Source organism: Protopterus annectens, chromosome 10.part0 (genome assembly GCF_019279795.1).
Source record: "Protopterus annectens isolate FY-2018-M chromosome 10.part0, PAN1.0, whole genome shotgun sequence".
Classification (NCBI taxonomy): Eukaryota; Metazoa; Chordata; order Ceratodontiformes; family Protopteridae; genus Protopterus; species Protopterus annectens.
In genome coordinates, this window is record NC_056744.1 from 1360561970 (window position 1) to 1360580723 (window position 18754).

The window sequence follows — 18754 nt, forward strand, 5'->3', positions numbered from 1 at the left end:
TGCAGCATATATTCTAAATTGTTGGAGTGATTGGGGAAGAAAACTGGCAAATCAATAATTTCATTAAGATAAGCTTCAGTGCAAACTTTAGGCAAAAAAGAGGCGTTAGTTCGAAGTGAAACTCTGTCAGCATGGAAAATCAAATAAGGAGACTTAATGGACAAGGCATGAAGCTCTGACATTCTGCGGGCAGAAGTGATAGTTACTAAGAAGATATTCTTCCATGACAAAATTCTGAGGTCACTTGAGGAGGCTGGTTCGAATGGAGGAAGAATAATGTGAGAAAGCATAAAATTTAGATTCCATGGGGTATAGGGAGATTTTACAGGTGATCTGAGATGAAAGGTCCCTTTAAGAAAGGCTTTGGATAGTTTGTGCGACATAATGTTCAATCCTTCAAATCCAAGATGAAAATTAGAAATGGCAGCAAGTTGAACACGAACTGCTGCTACAGCGCCTTTGTTAAAAATCACAGTCAAGAAGTCTAAAATGGAGGCCATAGGGGCTTGATAGGGATCAATATTGTTTTGAGAGGCCCATATAGAAAATCTTTTCCATTTGTTAAGGTGTAGCTTCCTCGTAGAAAATTTATGAGAGGATAAGAGAATTTACTTTGTCTCATTAGAAAGGTTATGGAACCTGGCTATGAGGGGAATTGGAGCAGCCAAGCTGTCAGCTTCAGGGACTGAAGAGAGGGATGAAGTTCCCCTGATGAGTGCGTCAGAAGATCTGGAACTGGGTCCAGAATCCAAGGGTCCTCCAAAAGATAAAGTTGAAGGAAAGGGAACCAAATCTGATGAGGCCAATGAGGGGCTATTAGAATGACGATCCTTCCCTGGGCTTTTGCTTTCTGTAGTATCTTGGGTATCAACGGGATTGGTGGGAATGCATAGAGGAGACCTGGAGGCCAGTTGTGAATGAGTGCGTCCCTTGGGGCTTCTCCCGGAGGAGGAATCAGGACAAAGTAGCTGCTGCATTTCATGTTTATGTGACTGACAAAAAGGTTGCATCAAGGCTGACCCTACCTGCGGAATATCCTGTATGCTATTTTTTTCATGAGGGACCACTCATTGGGCAACAAAATTGCTCTGCTCAGCTTGTCTGCTATCACGTTGGATTTCCCTGGGATGTGCGCTGCTAATAGAAAGCGCTGGGTGAATATAGCCCACTGCCATACTCTTAGGGCCTCGTGACAAAGGGGATATGACCACTGACATGTTGTCTGTCTGAATTGCAATTGTACCCAGAGGAAGAGAGTCCTGAAAGCATTGCAATGCTAAAAGTACTGCTCTCATCTCTAGGACATTGATATGCACGTGTCTCTTCGGTCCACGTGCCTTGGATTGTTCTTCCCTGAAAATGTCCCCCCACCCTATCAGGGGGGTGTCCGTGGTCACTGTGGCTGTTGGTGGGGATACAAAGGAACAAAGGGGCGACCTATCATGACATGAAGAGAGGTCAGCCACCACTGAATATCCTTTTTGAAAGAGTTTGTGATCATTGTAAGGTGAGACATGGGGAGCTCTTGGTAAGACCACTGAGTGAGCAACAGCCACTGCAGAATCCACATGTGCATGCGACCCAGCGGTATGGCCAGAATTGCAGCTGCCATCATGACTAACAATTTTAGTACTTCTGATGCTGGAGCCTTGTTTTTGGATATCAGATTGCAGACCTGCTGACGGAGTAGTAAGACTCTTTCTACTGGAAGTCTCAGCATGGTGGTGGTGGTGTCCAATTCTGCTCCGATAAAAACGGTTGTTGCGATGGCGACAAGGCAAATTTTTCTGAGTTTTTGTAATGCCCAGCTGGCTGCAGTGTGACAGAGTGGTGTCACTGGCTTGAATGAGTTGATGCCTGGTGGTGGCAGTGAGGAGCCAGTCATCTAGGTATGGAAACACCTGGAATCCTAAACATCTCAGGTGAGCCGTGACAACTGCCATACATTTGGTGAACACTCTGGAGGCTGTAGTAAGACCAAAGGGCAGGCCTCGAAACTGGTAATGATTGGCTCCCAGCCAAAAGCGCAGATGATCCCTGGATGTTCTGGCCATTTTTATGTGGTAGTACATATCCTGGAGACCTATGGAGCACATCCAATTGTCTTTCCCTAAAAAGGGAAGTATCGACTGAAGCGTGACCATCCAAAACTTCTCTTTCTTAACAGATTTGTTTAGCCTGCTGAGGTCCAATATAGGTCTCCAGTCCCCTGTCTTTTTTGGAACTAAAAAGAATCTTGAGTAAGTTCCGGATCCTGTCTGGTCTGCTGGGACTGGTTGGATGACTCTTTTTCTTAGCAACGTTTAGACCTCTACTGTTGCCTGTTCCCTGTAACCGGGTGGAATGTCTAGGATTTTTCTTGTCAGTGGTGGTGGGGGGGTGTGGTGTGGTGAAAGGAATTAAATATCCTCTGGAAATTATACTTTGTACCCAGTTGTCATTTGTTATTTTGAGCCAGGTGTCTGGATACAAAGGAAAGCAACCCTCGACTGCCTCCAGAGTAGGACAGTCGGGCCTCCATTCAGGAGTACTGGTAGGACTTCTCAAAGAAGTGATTTCTGTTGTCCTGGTTTTGTGGACCCCCTCTACCGCAAGGACGGCGTCTTCCATTATTGCCCCCTCCTCTGCCCCTGGAGGGGGGTTCACCATGTGTGCCCTGAAAGGCTCCTTGGGCTTTTTGGAACCACATCTTTCCTCCCCTTAACCCTTGGGGTAGGGTCTGGTAGGGGTGGAAAAAAGGACTCCGACAGCAGACAGAGTCTTTCCTTCCTGCTCATACCTGGTCAAAGTTTCATTAACTTTGGACCCAAAAAGGGGCAAGCCATCAAAAGGGGTATTTACAAAGGATGACTTGAATGCCTCCATGAAGGAACACAAGAGCATCCAGGAGTGTCTCCTAAGAGCAATTCCTGTACCTGCTGGCTTACTCGTTCCATCCACTGCATACAAAATGAGGCACATGGATGAGTTAACTATGGAGTTGAGGGTAGCAAGCTGGGAGTCAACTTTATCTGAAGCTCCTGCAGCTACTGTACCCTGAAGAGTATCTCCCAGCTCTTTAAGGAGATCTCTTTGCAGTCTCGTAAAATGGGTTAGAAGGTAGATAGAAATATCAAAGCTGTGACAGAAAGTCACTATCTAAATACAAACAATACTATATACTACTGCTAACACACTAAATAAACTTTAGCTCTAATTATTTTCAAGCTGTGACAAAAAGGTCACTATCTAAGCACACACACTTAAATCTAAACTAGTACTAACGAAAATTATGACAGAAAGGTCATTATTTAAACACTACAATCTAAACTAGGCCTAAGAAAAAATTAGGCCAAATAGTAATCTATGAAAGAGGCACACCAAGGGAAGGGAAACTACACAGTAAAACTGTAAGAGCTTAACTAAGTATCTAAAAACTACAATTTAGAAGAAATTATCAATAAATTGAAAAATATTTGAACATTTTTGAAAAATAAGGTGTTTACTGGCCCAAGCAAGTGAGAAGCTCCGATCTGTTGTAGCGACAAACTTGATCTGAGGTAACTCTAGGTGCATCATGGGATAGGGACTTGGCCTCAAGCTATCTGAAGACCTTGAGCTTTGTAGTAGGCCGACTCAGAGTCAAGGATCAGCTCTGAACCCATCTGTAAGAATGAACGACAAGATAGAACAACTTCACATTAACAGGTTTCGCATTAGCATGAATTTTCTGAAGGATGTGAAGTCTGAATGTCTGCCATTATTTTCGGACTTCATTCTCAATGATTTGCCTGAAAACCACAGTTTACGAGAAACTGAAATATGAGGCAAAAATCTAGACAACTTTTATTTCTTTCAGCTGCATTTGGGGTTGCCACAATAGATCATCTGTTTCCATTTATTCTTGTCCTCTGCATCTTGCTCTGTCACTCCAACCAGTTGCATGTCCTCTCTCACCACATCCATAAACCTTATCTTAGGCCTCCTCTTTTCCTCTTACCTGGCAACTCCATCCTTAGCATTCTTCTCCAAATATACACAGCATCCCTCCTCAGCACATGTCCAAACCAATGCAATCTTGCCTCTCTGGCTTTGTCTCCAAACCGTCCAACCTTAGCTAACCCTCTAACTTATTCCTTTCTAATCCTGTCCATCCCTGTCACACCCAGTGCAAATCTTAACATCTTTAACTCTGCTACCTCCAGCTCTGACTCCTGTCTTTTCGTCTATGCCACTGTCTCCAACCCATATAACTTAGCTGGTCTCACTACCGTCTTGTAGACCTTCCCCTTTCACTCTTACTAGCACTCGTCTGTCACAAATCACTCCTGACACTCTTCTTCATCCACTCCATCCTGCCTGCACTCTTTTCTTCACTTCTCTTCCACACTCACCATTACTCTGAACTGCAGATCTCAAGTATTTAAACTCATCCACCTTCTCTACTCCCTGCATCCTCACAATTCTTCTGTCTTCTCTCTCATTCACACACATATATTCTGTCTTAGTCCAGGCAAAAATCTGGACATTCTGTGAAAATCTGTACAGTTGAAAGGTATGGACCCTATTCCTAAAAGCATTGTATATATTTCAAGCAACTACATTATCCTCAGGAAAGGATTTATTTTCTAAACTGAAGAGCATGGTAACCAGATTTTTGTAAAAAAAAATTGGAATTGTGGGATAAGATAATTCTGCCAGTGGAACCAGGAGGTTCAGGGTATTAGATTTTAAGTTTTATTGTAAAGCAGCCCAGATGAAGGTGTTATTTTATTTTATTTTTTTTATTATTTTTTTTTTTATAAAGCAGATTGAAATAGGATAGGCTAATATTATCAGCCAGAAGTGCATGAAAGCAAAAACACTACTGAGCAGAGTGTTCTGGATTAAAGAGTTCTGTCAGGGCAACGACATTTTACAAGCTGTACATGAGACACTGTGGTGGCCAGTGAAGGTGATGGAGGTGTAAAATTGAAACAGTATATTACAACAAAAAGTGTTTGCCTCAGAAGGCTAAAAGGTTATGAGGGTAACTGGGAAAAAGAAGAATCTGTTGTACTGTGAGAAGTTGATAGGGGAAAGTGGGACAGAAGAATTGAGGCAATACAGAAGTAAGTAGCACGTTGAATACTGGGAACACTTAACTTTTAGGGGCTTGATAAATGTTCTGAAATAGGTATTAAACTATCTGCCAAAAACACTTGGGGTCTCACAGTGGATAATATTTACATAAATGTATAAGGGAAAATAAGACAGATTCCAAGCAGATGGTGAGTAAGTGGTATGTGGTAATAAGAGAAATGGGAAGGAAAATAGAGGTGAGAATGAGGCTGGACTGGGGGGGTCGCATGGCGTTGGCAAGCCAACGTAAGAGATTGGAAGGTGACCTTGTGAATTATTAGGCAGGCCACCAAGTCTAAAACAATCTGAATCTTCAGGTGTAAATGTAAACATATGTATTTCTATATGCCAGGGAAGGGTTTCATTTCCAGGGACACAAAATATGTGTTGCACATGTGAACATAGTGCTGTACAGACAAAGAAGCACATATTCTGGGACTGTGATAAGCTGGCACAATATAAGCTGCATACAAAGGTGATATTAAAAAAGTACAGGTGTATAAGAACTTACCACTACTGGTAACCGTTGCAGTATTCCAATACTGTTGTTATTTCACTTAAGTAGCCTTACATCTGGGAAGGGTAGCAAAGCCAAAAAAACTTAGATATGGCAGAATGTCTGATGTATGACCTAAGTCCACTTGTTTAGGGGACATAAGTGAATGTATGACCATAAGATCCTCAGACTATCTAAGTTAGGAGACATAGAGATATCTGAGAAAAAGTACTAGCAAAATAATTAAGGTCAGCTAAGAGGAGAGGAGCATGGAAATGGTCCCCATCATTCCACAAGAATCAAAAGGATAAACAGTAGAAAGAGGGAAAGATGGTAGAAAGTAATACTGTAACAGTGCTCAGTAAAACATCTACTGCTATGGTAAGTTGTTACACAGCTGTATGATGTCCTTCCTTAGATCCCTGTTGCAGTATTCCAAGACTGTTACCTGATTCCAAAAGATTATCAATTAGAGAGAGTGGATGGACCAGGAACACAGGAGCTATCAATCAATCTAGAGACCATAGATCTTGCTAAAAAGCTAGATTTAGGAATATCTACCCTGCCATGCAGTATTTTGTGAAAATGTGCATAGATGATCAAGTAAGTGTCTGCCTCTAAAACAGCCCTGGAATCAATTCCCTTATAAAAGTCGCAAGAGGAAGAAGTGGAATTTGCTTTAAGAGATGATAAGGACTTACCATGATGAAGTAACAAAAGGAGATGGACTTAGAAATACAACTGACAATTCTTTGACTGGAGACAGGATTAGCCATCTTGGTTTCCTGGAAGGAAAGAAACAGCTTATCCATCTTCCTAATGTCTTTAATTTTATCCATATAGAATCTAAGTTACCTGTGCACATCCAAGGAATGCAAGTATTTCATCCGTGTTTTGAAGGTTTGGAAAGAAAGTAGGTAGATTAGCAACAGCCTGGTTGAGAGACAACTCGTTAAACACTTTAGGCCTGAAGGAAGTATTGATCCTAAGAAACACTATGTCCTTATGTAAATAAGAAAGAGAGGAGAGTCCATTAGGGCCTGAAGCTCAAACACTTCTAACAGAAGTAAGGGCTACTAGCAAAATAGATTTCCAAGTTCAAAACTTTAGAGATGCAGAAGATGCTAGTTCAAAAGGTTGATGTGTAAGTTTTTCCAATACAAAATTGGGTTCCCAGGGAGAGAGGTAGACCTCCTAAGTGAGTTCAAATTAAGAATGTTCTTGAGAAACTGCTTCATTTCAATTCCAGAAAGCAGGGGAAGATCAGGGGGCATACAGGAAGAAATGCAGCTAAGTGTGCCTTGATAGAGTATTTGGCTAGAACAGCTTCTAACAGCTCACATAAGTATGAAAGTATAGTGGCAATCCCTATTTAAGAGGGATTCACTTTGTTTTTGTAAACCCAGATAGAAAATCCTTTCTTTTTTAATATACAAGATCTTCTAGTGGTAGGATTTGTCATCTCCTGAAGAATCTGGTGCACATCTTCAGAAAATTGGTGTCTGAAAGGGATAAGAATTCTATTATCCACAATGTTGGGCTGAGAGCAAGCAAGTTGGGATGAAACAGAAAACCCCTTTTCTGTGTCAGCACGTCTGCTCTGTGGGATAACATTTGATGATGATCGTCTGGTAAGATGAAGAAGTGGAAAACAATGCTCCTGGGCCAAAAGGGAGTCATCAGCAAGATTTCTGGTCTGTCCCTTTGGATCTTTAACAAAACCTTTGGGACTAGTGGAAGTGGAGGGAAGGCACAAAGGAACTTCCCCTTCAAAAGAAAAAGACATGACATCCATCCTCCAGGCCTGGGGACATGAGATCCTAGAGCAAAACAGCCTGAGCTGTCTGTTGTAGGTGGAGGTAAATAGGTCTATCTGAGAGAAACCCCATTTGTGGAGTATGTTCAAGATGACCACCCTATTCAACATCCATTGATGCTTAAGGAATCCACAAGAACATTGTCCTGAGGAATGCAAACTGCTCATAGGGGCAGGTCTGCTTTTATAGCTTGGTCCCAAGCCAGAAAGCCAGTCTGCGTAGTTGGTAGGACTTTGCCCCCCCCCCCCCATTTGTTTATATACCACATGGCTGTCGTGTTGTCTGTGAAAATTATGAGGGGTCTTGTAGTCCACATGTAAGAAAATACTGATAGAGCCAATGAGTGCCTTCATCTCTTTCACACTGATGTGTCTCATACTTTTAGGGTCCACATACCCTGAACTGTTAAACAGCCTGTCAATGCACCCCAAGCTAGATGTGATGTATCTGTGTGTAGTTCCTGAGTGGGGAAAGGTTTGTTTGAATGGTAGCCCTGAACTCAGCTGCATCTGAGAGATACCCTACTGCAACTCTTTTATTAGAAAAGGTAGAAGGGGATTCTGAGTGCCCAATGGGTGACAATGTTGAGATTAGAGAGACTTTGGGTACCACTAGCTCTTTCTCATATGGAGCTTGGCAAAGGAAATCATAGGGAATTGAAGATGCCATGGACACCAGAACCCTAAGAATTTTCCGTACAGAACAAGATTAAAAAGAAAGGAGCGACTGAAAATACATGTAGATAGTCTTAAATTTCTCTTGTGGGAGAAAAGCTATCATTGGATGTGTGTCTAATCTGCAACCCAGAATGACTAGATTCTCAATAGGGGTCAAAACAGATTTTTTTAGATTGATTGTGAAACCCAGCCTCTGCAGAAGGGAGACAGTGCAGTTGACATGCATTAACACATATTCCTGTTAGGTTGCCTGCGTAAAAAGGGCATTGAGTTATGGGAATATTTGTATTCCCTGAGTCCTACAGAAGGTGATAGCTGGAACCATGCCCTTTGTGAGGACAAGCTGAGACCCTGAGAAGCATCCTGTAAGAAGGATGAATGGGAATGTGAAGGTAAGCATCCTTCCAATCTAGGGATATCACAAAAGCTTGGGTAAGAAGAGGGGGAGAAGAATTTGAAGGGAAAGCATTTTGAAAGAAGGTACTTTCAGAAAGATGTTGATGTGAGACAAGTCTAGAATGGATCTGTGATCTCCTTTTCAGGGTACCAGGAAAAGACTAGAATATAATCCCTTTCCTATATGCTGTGGGTGCACAGCTTCTATGGAACCTTAGTCAAGAAGACCCTACAAAAAAGGGGGAGAATGTTGGTTGCAGGGGGAGGAATTCTTCTGAAGGTATTTTGCAGCCTTGTAGTATAATGGAAAGGACCCACTAGTATGAAGGGATGAGATGTCAAACGTTTTCTGGAAAGGAAGGTTTATGAAATTTGGAATCTCTTGCAAGTTTGTCCTGAAATATTTTCTAGGCATTTTTCTGCCTTTCTGAACAGATTTTGGGTCCCCATAGGAAAAGGAAGTAGACTTAGATGGGTAGCTCATTTGATACATTTCTCCCCGGGCCTCCGCTGAAAACAGGATCTGTGGAACCTAGTCGGACTTTCACGGTCAACAAATGTTAAATAAATAAAACAAATAAAAATAAAAAAATACTTGGTGTCTGAGGTGAGAAAAATTTGTTAAACTCTTTCAAGATTTTACTTTTCTCTTGCAAACATTTTTAACAGGTCTTTTGCAGCAGAAAGAACAAACAGAAAATCCCTGTGGAGAGGAGATCTAACAGCTTAGCTTTAATATCTTCATGGATGGACTGTAAATGAAGCCATGCAATTCTCCTGATGACAGATCCAGTTGCAGCCACCTTAGAAGAAGCTTTCACTGCATTATAACTACATGATAAGTCAAAGTCTTGCTCAATTTACCAATTATAGGCAACAGATGCTTTGTCATTTGGGTCTGATAATTCAATGCCCCGAAGGCCAGACTGGTCAGCGTATAAACCTTTTTTCCATATTTGTCCATGTCCCTACTGTTTCTGTCTGAAGGTAAAAATATCAGCAGTGGGTAAAAATTTGGAAGGCTTGTCAGTGTTTTCTGTCTCCACTGACAAGCCTTCCAAACTTTTACCCACTGCTGTTTTTACCTTCAGACAGAAGCAGTAGAGCCATGGACAAATATGGAAAAAAGGATCTGCCAAAGGATTTTTACAGAGAAATCTTAGATTTTCTGGAACCTATCAGGCCTCTTAGTGGCTGGGGCTAAGAATGAGGAGAGGTAGAGGTAGAGCTGGATGCAAATGCAGCTAGAGAGGCCTTCAAAACTGGAGGGACAGGTGCTTAAGTAGGAGATCCTACCTCTAACAAGTAGTAATACCTCTTCAGTACATCATAAACTTGTCTAGATTCTACTCAAAATGCTGCATAATTTTGCTATGTTTTCCCCCAAAGGAAATTTCCTTAACAGGAGAGTTGGGTGATAATGTGTCTTCATCATCGGAAGCTATCTGGCTTGGAGAATGAATTTGAGAAGAATAAGTTAAAGAGTTCATCTGAATAACTTTTTTCCTCCTAAGTAGAATATTCATGCTGTCTCTTTGAGAAGGGGTAGGAAGAGATGAGGCAGAAAGAAAAAAAGTGGCTTGAGAGACAAAACGGCCTTTCCTTTTCTTGAGATGTCTAAGAAAGAGTAACATTGTTCATCTTTTGCTTCTTTTTCTTAGATGTGATGTCTGCTTTCACAAACATGGCAGAGCATAACACTGGCATACATTAATCAAGGATAAAGACACCTCTTCCCTACTGGGAACTGCTTGTTGGAGGCTTATTGTGTGCTTATCTGATTGGCCTGAGGGTTTAACTGTGTAAAAGTCTTTCATACTGTTGGTATTTCTGTATTTGGGAAAATTTATCAGGGTTTGTGAATGTATTTTCAAGGATTACAGATGCAGGAATTCTGCCTTTTGTTGTAAAGCATTTGTTACTGCACTTGAGCTCAAAACCAGTTTATTTTACATTAAGAGGGTTTTATTCTGCACTCTGGTGGGAGCAGGGTGTTAATTCAACCCATCAGAGTTGGAAAAGTACAGTTGTGTATACTTACCATAAATGTAGATGTTCGAGTGTATTCACTGTTGCAGTCATTACATTTAGGGTAATCTGCTGGCAGGTTGCCCTCAGTCAGCCTGAATTCCAAAGTCTTGGGTCCTGCGTCAGTTGCTGTCTCTTTTTCCATAACGTTAGGTCGTCAGGGGTATAAAACAGGCAGCTGACGCCATTTTCTTTAGTTTTTCTTGCCCCAGATGTCAGGTGCCCCCCAAATGGGGAGCATAAATATATATACAACTATATATACATGCAACAACATAAACTTTACCTTCATCTAAAAGCAAATACACCACAAAGGCTGTAGAATATAATGAAGCAAAGAGAAGCTCCAGAATAAAAGGGGGATGGTGGGCGGGTAACCCAGACTGCAACAGTGAATACACTCGAACATCTACATTTATGGTAAGTGTACACAACTGTACTATGTCCTTCATGTTTCACTGTTGCAGTCATTACATTTGGGTAGAATCCCAAAGCTATGGATGGGAGGCTGGAGCTAAACAGCAGTAGGGGCGGCTATAAGGCCCTGCAGAACTGCAGTGGCAAAGCCTGCCCTAGACTTAGAGAAGAGAGGCAAATAATAATGCTTTGTAAAAGTATGAACAGAACTCCAAGTAGAAGCTTCTAAAATGTCTTTGGTTGGTACCCCTCTGAGAAAAGCTGCTGAAGTAGATGCAGCCCTGGTGGAATGAGACCTAATGCCCTTGGGCACCATTTTACCATGATGTAAGTAGCAGAAACAAATGCAGTGGCTTATCCACTTTCAAATAGTCTGCTTTGAAATAGCCTTTCCCTCTGATCCTGCAGCAAATGCCACCAGTAGCTGCTCTGCTTTTCTTTGAGCTTTGGTCCTGTTTAAGTAGAATCTTAGTTGTCTGTGTACGTCCAAGGAATGCAGAATCCGTTCCCCCTTGTTCTGCGGATTTGGATAAAAAGTTGGCATATGAATAGTTTGGTTAAGAGCCACACTGGAAACCACCTTAGGCATAAAGGAAGGATTGGTCCTGAGGGACACCCTGTCTGGATAAAATATGATACAAGGCTCCACAGCCATGAGGGCCTGTAGCTCTGAAACCCTTCTTGCTGAAGTTATTGCCAGGAGCAAAGCTGTTTTCCATGATAAAAACTTTATATCTGCAGTAGCAACTGGTTCAAATGGGGGCAGGGTGAGTCAAATGGGGGCAGGGTGAGCTTTTTCAACACAAAATTGAGGTCCCATGCAGGAATTGGTGATCTTCTGGGTGGCCTTAAATTTTTTGCCCCTCTAAGATACTGTTTTAGCAAAGGGTGAGAAAAGATTGGTGGCTCTTTGTTGTAATGAAGCATGGATTTTTATTGATGAAAAAGATAGGCCTTTGTCAAGCATCTCAGTCAAGTATTGTAAAATCTGAGGAACATTTGGCTTTGCTGTGTCAGTTCCTTGTGCTTGGTTACAAGCACATAATCTCTTTCATTTATCAGCATAAGATTTTCTAGTACTAGGCCTTCTGGCTTCCAAAATGACATCCATCACAGATTTACTGAGAGGTGTTGTCTGAATAACTACATGATCAGCCATGCTGCCAGATTTAGTGTTGGGAGCTGATTGTGCAGGATCTGATTGTTTTGCTGAGACAGAAAATGAGGTATTTGAGGCAAGTACCAAGCTGGGAGTTGAGACATATTCCTTCCTTAGGACTGGATACCAATGTTGGTGGGGCCAGTCTGGGGCAATTAGAATAATTTTTGGTTTTTCGTGTCTGACCTTTAGTAGGACCTTGGGAAGAAGAGGCAGAGGGGGAAAGGCGTAAACTGATAGGTTTTTCCAACTGAAGGATAGGGCATCCACTTTCCATGCTTGTCTTTGATAAGTCCTTGTGCAGAATTTGTCCAGTTGATAACTCTGTGGAGAGGCAAATAGATCTATGTCCGGGCTCCCCCATTTCTTTGTTATCATGCTGAAGACTTGTGGATCCAGTTTCCACTCGTGAGGGTCCATAAGTTTCTGCTTAAGTCGTCTGACAGAGTATTTTGTTTTCCTGGCAGGAATTGAGCTTGAAGATGTACTTGGTAAGTCAAGACTGTGTCCCACAATGCCATGGCTAGTCTGCAAAGGGAGTATGAGTGTGTGCCCCCCTGCTTGTTTATGTACCACATAACTATGATGTTGTCTGTCTTTATCAGTAGTTGTCCTGGATGTAGTAAGTCCTTGAAGGCTGTCAGGGCATTCTGAACAGCTAACATCTCTTTCTTTGATATGCAGATGCATTTGTTTTGGGATCCATATGCCCTGAATGCATTTTCCCACCAGGTGGGGTCCCCATGCATAGTCTGATGCATCTGTAGTTAAGGTTTGGCTGGCAGGTGGCAGAGTGAAAGACCGTCCCATGTTCTGGTGACATGTCTCTGCCCACCAAAGAAACTCCTGTTGTAGACAGGGAATGAGAGGAATCATTGTTTCCAGACTGTGACAATGTTGACTCCATAAACATTTTAGGTACCACTGTAGTTTCCTCATATGCAGTCTTGCATATGGAATCAGTATAATGCAGGATGCCATGAACCCCAGAGCCTGCAGAATTTGTCTTGCAGAAAACTGAGATTTTGTTGCCATCTGTTTGAAGTAAATAGTCAGTTGCCTTTGTTTGTCTGGCTTGAGGAAACCCATCTGGGCAGCTGTATTCAAGCGTGCACCCAGGAATGTTATCTTTTGAGAGGGTACCAGTTGTGATTTATTTTTATTTCCTGTGTACCCTAGGCATGTTAGAAGCCTTTTCACAAATGCCAGATGCTGATGAAGAATGTCCTTATTTTCTGCTTGAATGAGACAGTCGTCCAAGTAAGGATAGAGTTGCATACTTCTTTGTTTGCAAAATGCAATTACTGGTGCCAGGCACTTTGTAAAGACCCTGGGTGCAGTAGATAAGCCAAAGGGCAGTGCAGAGAATTGGTAATGTATGAAGCCAGCCTTGAAACGGAGGTATCTTCTGCATGATTCCCTTATTGGGACATGCAGGTATGCCTCTTTTAAGTCTAAAGTCACTAGCCAAGTGTTCTTGCCCAGCATGGGCAGAAGCTGCTGCAAAGTTAGCATTTTGAATTTTGGAATTTCCAGGAATGTGTTCAAAATTGATAAATCCAGTATTGGGCACCAGGCCTTGTCTTTTCTGGGTACCAAGAACAGTCTTGAGTAAAATCCTTGTCCTTTTTCCTGTTCTGGTACTGGCTGAATAGCCCCCATATCCATGAGGGACGTAACTTGTTTCTGTGCCTCTGCCCAATGATTTTTTGGCAGATCTGGCCAACCGTTTGGAATTGGCAGAGTGGGGAAATGACATCTGTATCCCTGGGATACTATGTTTAATATCCACTTGTCCTGGGTTATTAACTGCCAGTTGTTAGCATAAAGTGCTAATTTACCCCCTAAGGGAGCTGCCAAAATATAAGTGCTTGGTGATGGCAGAGGGAAGTCATTGAGACTGTTTACTGTAGAGTTGCGCTTTGTTTCCTCCAGATTTGAAGGTAGAGGCACCCCATTGCTTTGACCTGTAAGAATCCTGTGACTGGCATCTGGAGCCTTTAGGGCACCTGGATTTGCCCTGTGGAGCTCTGTCAGACACAGGAAAGGACCAATTTTTTTGTAGGCCAGTGTCTACTGAATCTTGGTGGCTGCACTTGTAAGAAGTCTTTTTGCAGTTTGCATAGACTTAGCTTGGTCTTCCATCTTCTTTAAAACCTCTTCTGTCTTCATAACAAACAGAGTATCATGCTGTAAAGGTGCATCCAACAATTTAGCTTTAACATGATCAGGCAAATTTTGCTCTTTTAGCCAGGCATGCCTTCTAATCACAGATCCAGTAACTGTGGCCCTGTAGGAGGCCTCTAAGGAATCAAAACCACATTGCAAAGTATGCTTTCCAACTTGTTCTGCTGCATGCAATGTTGTGTCTTTCAGCTTTTCTCGGTTAGGGGTCGCCACAGTGGAACTCCGGTCTGCTAATGATTGGCAGTAGATTTTTACATGCCGAGTTGCTGGCCCTGATGCACAACCTTCAACGAAGGTACGCCCATTCACGCATGTCTCCACACAGAAGTTGCTCTAGCTGAGAACTGAACAGGACAACGTCTTACTGTGAGGTGACAATGCTACCACAGCACCACGTTCTGCTGCATGCAATAATTCCTGCAATTCTTTATTTTCTACACATTCAGAAATCAACATAATTTTCTGTTTCAGTAATCCCATAACATGCTGTTGATACTTAAGCATATGAAACTGGCAGTTTAAGGCCCTAATTGCCAAGGTTGCAGATGTATAAACCTTCTTTCCCCATCTATCCAGCGCCCTGGAATCTCTATCAGAGGGGGTAGGATTTTTAGCTGTTGAGGTCTTTACACCTTTGGGACCCTGTGAGATAGTTTCAGGGTCAGCAGCAGGGTTTTTAAATAAACATTTGTGTGAGTCAGGAACCCTGTAATATCCGTCTGGCTTGCTAGGAGCCGGTGGTAAGGAGTCTGGAGTCAAGCTTGACTCCGAAAACACATCATCAGCAATGTCTAAGACAGGAGGTATGGCTAAAGGCCTATGCTGAGGGAGAAGAAGGAAATCCCTAAGCCTCTTTTTTGATTTTGAGAAATCTTGACTCTCCCAATGAAAATGCTCCCTCAAAGTATGCAAGGTTTCTCCAAAGGAATAATCTTCAGGAGGAGATGTAGATGGGATGGATTCCTCTGCATCAGAATCCTCATAGGGTGGTATAGAAAATTCCTGATCAGAAGAGGAGTCAAAAGAAGTAGAAACCTGATCTGAAGATTCATAATCAGTGTCTTGCCTAGGCCTCTTCTCAGGAGGGGGTTGGGAATCCCTGATCAAGGTAATTAGGTCTTCAGCCATTTTGATCATCTGTTTTTTGGGCATAGAGGCCAGAGCATGTGGCTCATGCATTGTTTTTTTTAGCTTTAGAAGTTGCTTTTGTCTTTGATTTTGAAGCTGGCATCGGTTTTATATAGAAATGCTGAGGCCTGAAGACACCCTCAGAAGCCGGTGCCTGCTCAGCGGCTCCGGACGCATCCGAGGGAGAGACATCCGCTGGTACAATAATCTGAGAATCTCACGGAGTGCCGGCCTTTACATGGGTCTCGATAGAGGCCTGAGACTCAAAAGTAGTGGGTATCAGGGGCTGCGAAAGTGCCTCACTGAGTACCGATGAACCGGCGACTGGCTTAGGAGAAGCTTTGTCGTCAGTTTTGTACCTTGATGGTCTGTCTCTGTCCTTTTCTTTGCGTTTTTTTGTGAACTCCGGTAGTCAGATTGCTATCTGACAACATTTCAGGATAGTTAAATCTGTTTCCAAAATATTTTGAAGCAAAGATATACTGACACTTAATAGTGCGTTGGTTAAATCTAGCACAAAACCGACAGCTAGGCACATTATGATCTGGGCCTAGGCAAGGAATACTGTACAAATGGAAATCCTTATGAGGTATTTGCTTCCCACAAGTAATGCAATTATTAACTTTTACTAACATTGGTATGGAGCAAGAAAAAGTTTCCCCAATGGGGTACTTAGCTTTAAGTGAAGACTTCGGTTCTGAAACTCGAATTCGAAAATTACAGGAGTCGGCCGACCGGCACTTGCGAACTGCTTCTGCTTCGGGCACTGCGCGGCAAGAAAGACTAAAGAAAATGGCATTGGCTGCCTGTTTTATACCCCTGACAACCTGACATCATGGAAGAAGAGACAGCAACCGATGCCGGACCCAAGACTTTGGAATTCAGGCCGACTGAGGGCAACCTGCCAGCAGATTACCCTAAATGTAATGACTGCAACAGTGAAACATGAAGAACATCTGCTGGTGGAAGGTGTGTGTTTATCTGACTGGCCTGAGGGCTTAAATGTGTAAAAGTCTTTCATCTTGCTGGTACAAAAGCCTCATATTTGCGCATTGTGCAAATTCAGTTACCCATGTCTTCTATATAAGCATGGATCCGTTTTACATGATCAAATTTTCACCTACCCAAAACTTAAAAGCATGAGACAACTTCACCAAAAACTTGCTTTCACGAATGGTCGGATCACTGGAATTTTAATCTGGGAAGGGAAACACTTGGCCACCATGGTGAACGTTGCCCTTTTCCTCACTGTAGTGCAATCTTGGGGTTGATATATTTAGTTAGGGGGGTGAAGCCCCGCACTTGAGTGGGTTTGATTTGCTTCTGTTTGTTTCCTTTGTCATAGTGGCCAAGTGGTTCCTTTCCCAGAGTAAAATTGCGGTGATCTGAGTGTTTGTGAAAGTAAGTGCCCGGTGAAGTCATCTTGTCTTTTTCAGTTTCAGGTAAGTGAAAATTCGATTAAGTGAAATAGATCCATAGGTACACCTCTCCAATTTAAAATCCTCTAAAGGAAACACTCTCAGAGTCTCCCACTCTTCATAGCTGCTTGAAGAGCTGCCAGTTTGTGCAGAGGATAGCACCGCTGCATGTCATCTAATAGTATGTTAAATACTTTCACTTAGACCTTAAAATGACTCTCCCCTACTTCTTCCTGTCTACTAAGGATCTGGTATAATGGACAGGAGCTTTGCTATCATCTCTGTTTCTGGTATGTTTGATATGAGCATCCTGAGGCAGTGTAGTAACTGCCTCATGTTCACTGACTGACACTTTATTTTAACATAGACAAACACGGTGTGTGTGAGAGATGTAGATACTCAATGTCATTGCAGGCAAAGCTCCCACATGCACACACAATACATGAAAACCAATGTTTCAGCATTACATCCAAAACACTCACTACCAACACTAACTAACACAATGACCCACATATGCGGAGGTACTCACTTGTAATCTACCCAAACCTCTAAGACCTTCTAAAGGCATCTCTCAGTGGCCCTGTGCACACTCAAAAAACACAGTCCCTCACTCAACACATAACTCTGAAAATCATAGTAGCCCTCCTTCCAAGCCCATAAGGCAACACACTACACAGCCAACTATTCTAATCATTGGGGATTTCATTTTAAGACATACTGATGCCCCTTCTTTACCAACCTAAACAAGGAGAAGATACAGTGAGCTGTCTGTCTGGAGTGAGGATCGGCCAGATAACACATTCACATAGGTCTTAAACCATAAGTACCAGTAAGACATGATGATAGTCCATGTGGGTGTAAATGACCTAAGATGTACCAAACTGGACTATATGAAGAGAGACATGAGGAAGTTCTCTGAATATATTTCCCAACCAGGTATGAATCTAGCCTTGAGTAGCATCCTATCTTCATAAGTGATGATGCGACAGTACCAACAAAAATGATTGAGTTCAACAATTGGCTTAGTTTCTGGTGTCACAACAAAGGGAAGACAGTATCTGTCAGCCTAGGGAGACATGATCGACAAACAATACTTTACCAGAAATGGTTTGCATTTGTCGCCACTTGGCTTCTGGATAATGGCAAAAAAGTTATCTATCCCCATAGTGCCTTTTTCAGGCTGTGCCAACTTGTCAAACCCTCTAACATAACAAAAATAACTCATGACTACCTAAAGGTACTGCTGCTCAACTCTAGGAGTTAAATAAAAAACTGTACTCCCTGAAAGCACTCCACACCCTCTACGCAGACATATGTGCAGTCACAGAAACATAGTTTAAAACCATGGAAAGCACCCCGGCTATCAAAGGCTACAGTGCCTGTCATACATTTTCATTCCCCTCAGTTCAAAATAAAACAAAGGGAGGAGGTGTCTCATTTTTCTTTAAGAGCAAGTACACTGCTAGACTGGTCCAACAACATGACTCGCTTGAGCTGCTCTATGCTCAACTAACTATAGGTGAGACCCCCTATCATATCTTTGCTAGCTATATATCCCATAACATGAGTCTGGAAAACCACCCTCCAAGCTAAATCTACTGGAATCTCTTAGTATTCAGCCTAACACCATATTTATGGCTTGACTTTTATTACCCCTCCATAAACTGGGAGACTTATACAGCCCATAATGCATGTGCTCAAAGGTTTTGAACTTCATCAACGTAAACACCCTGGAGCAAGTAGTTAGCTCACCAACTAGTACAAATATCCTAGACCTAGTGCTCACAAGCATGGGGGGATGCTGCTCCCTCCCATGTATTAATCTTCCCTGATATGATCTAACCACAAAATGAAGTGACAACTTCACTGATCTGACCACAAAATGATCTTTAGAATTAAAACTAACCTAGAAACCACATCAAACTCTAAAC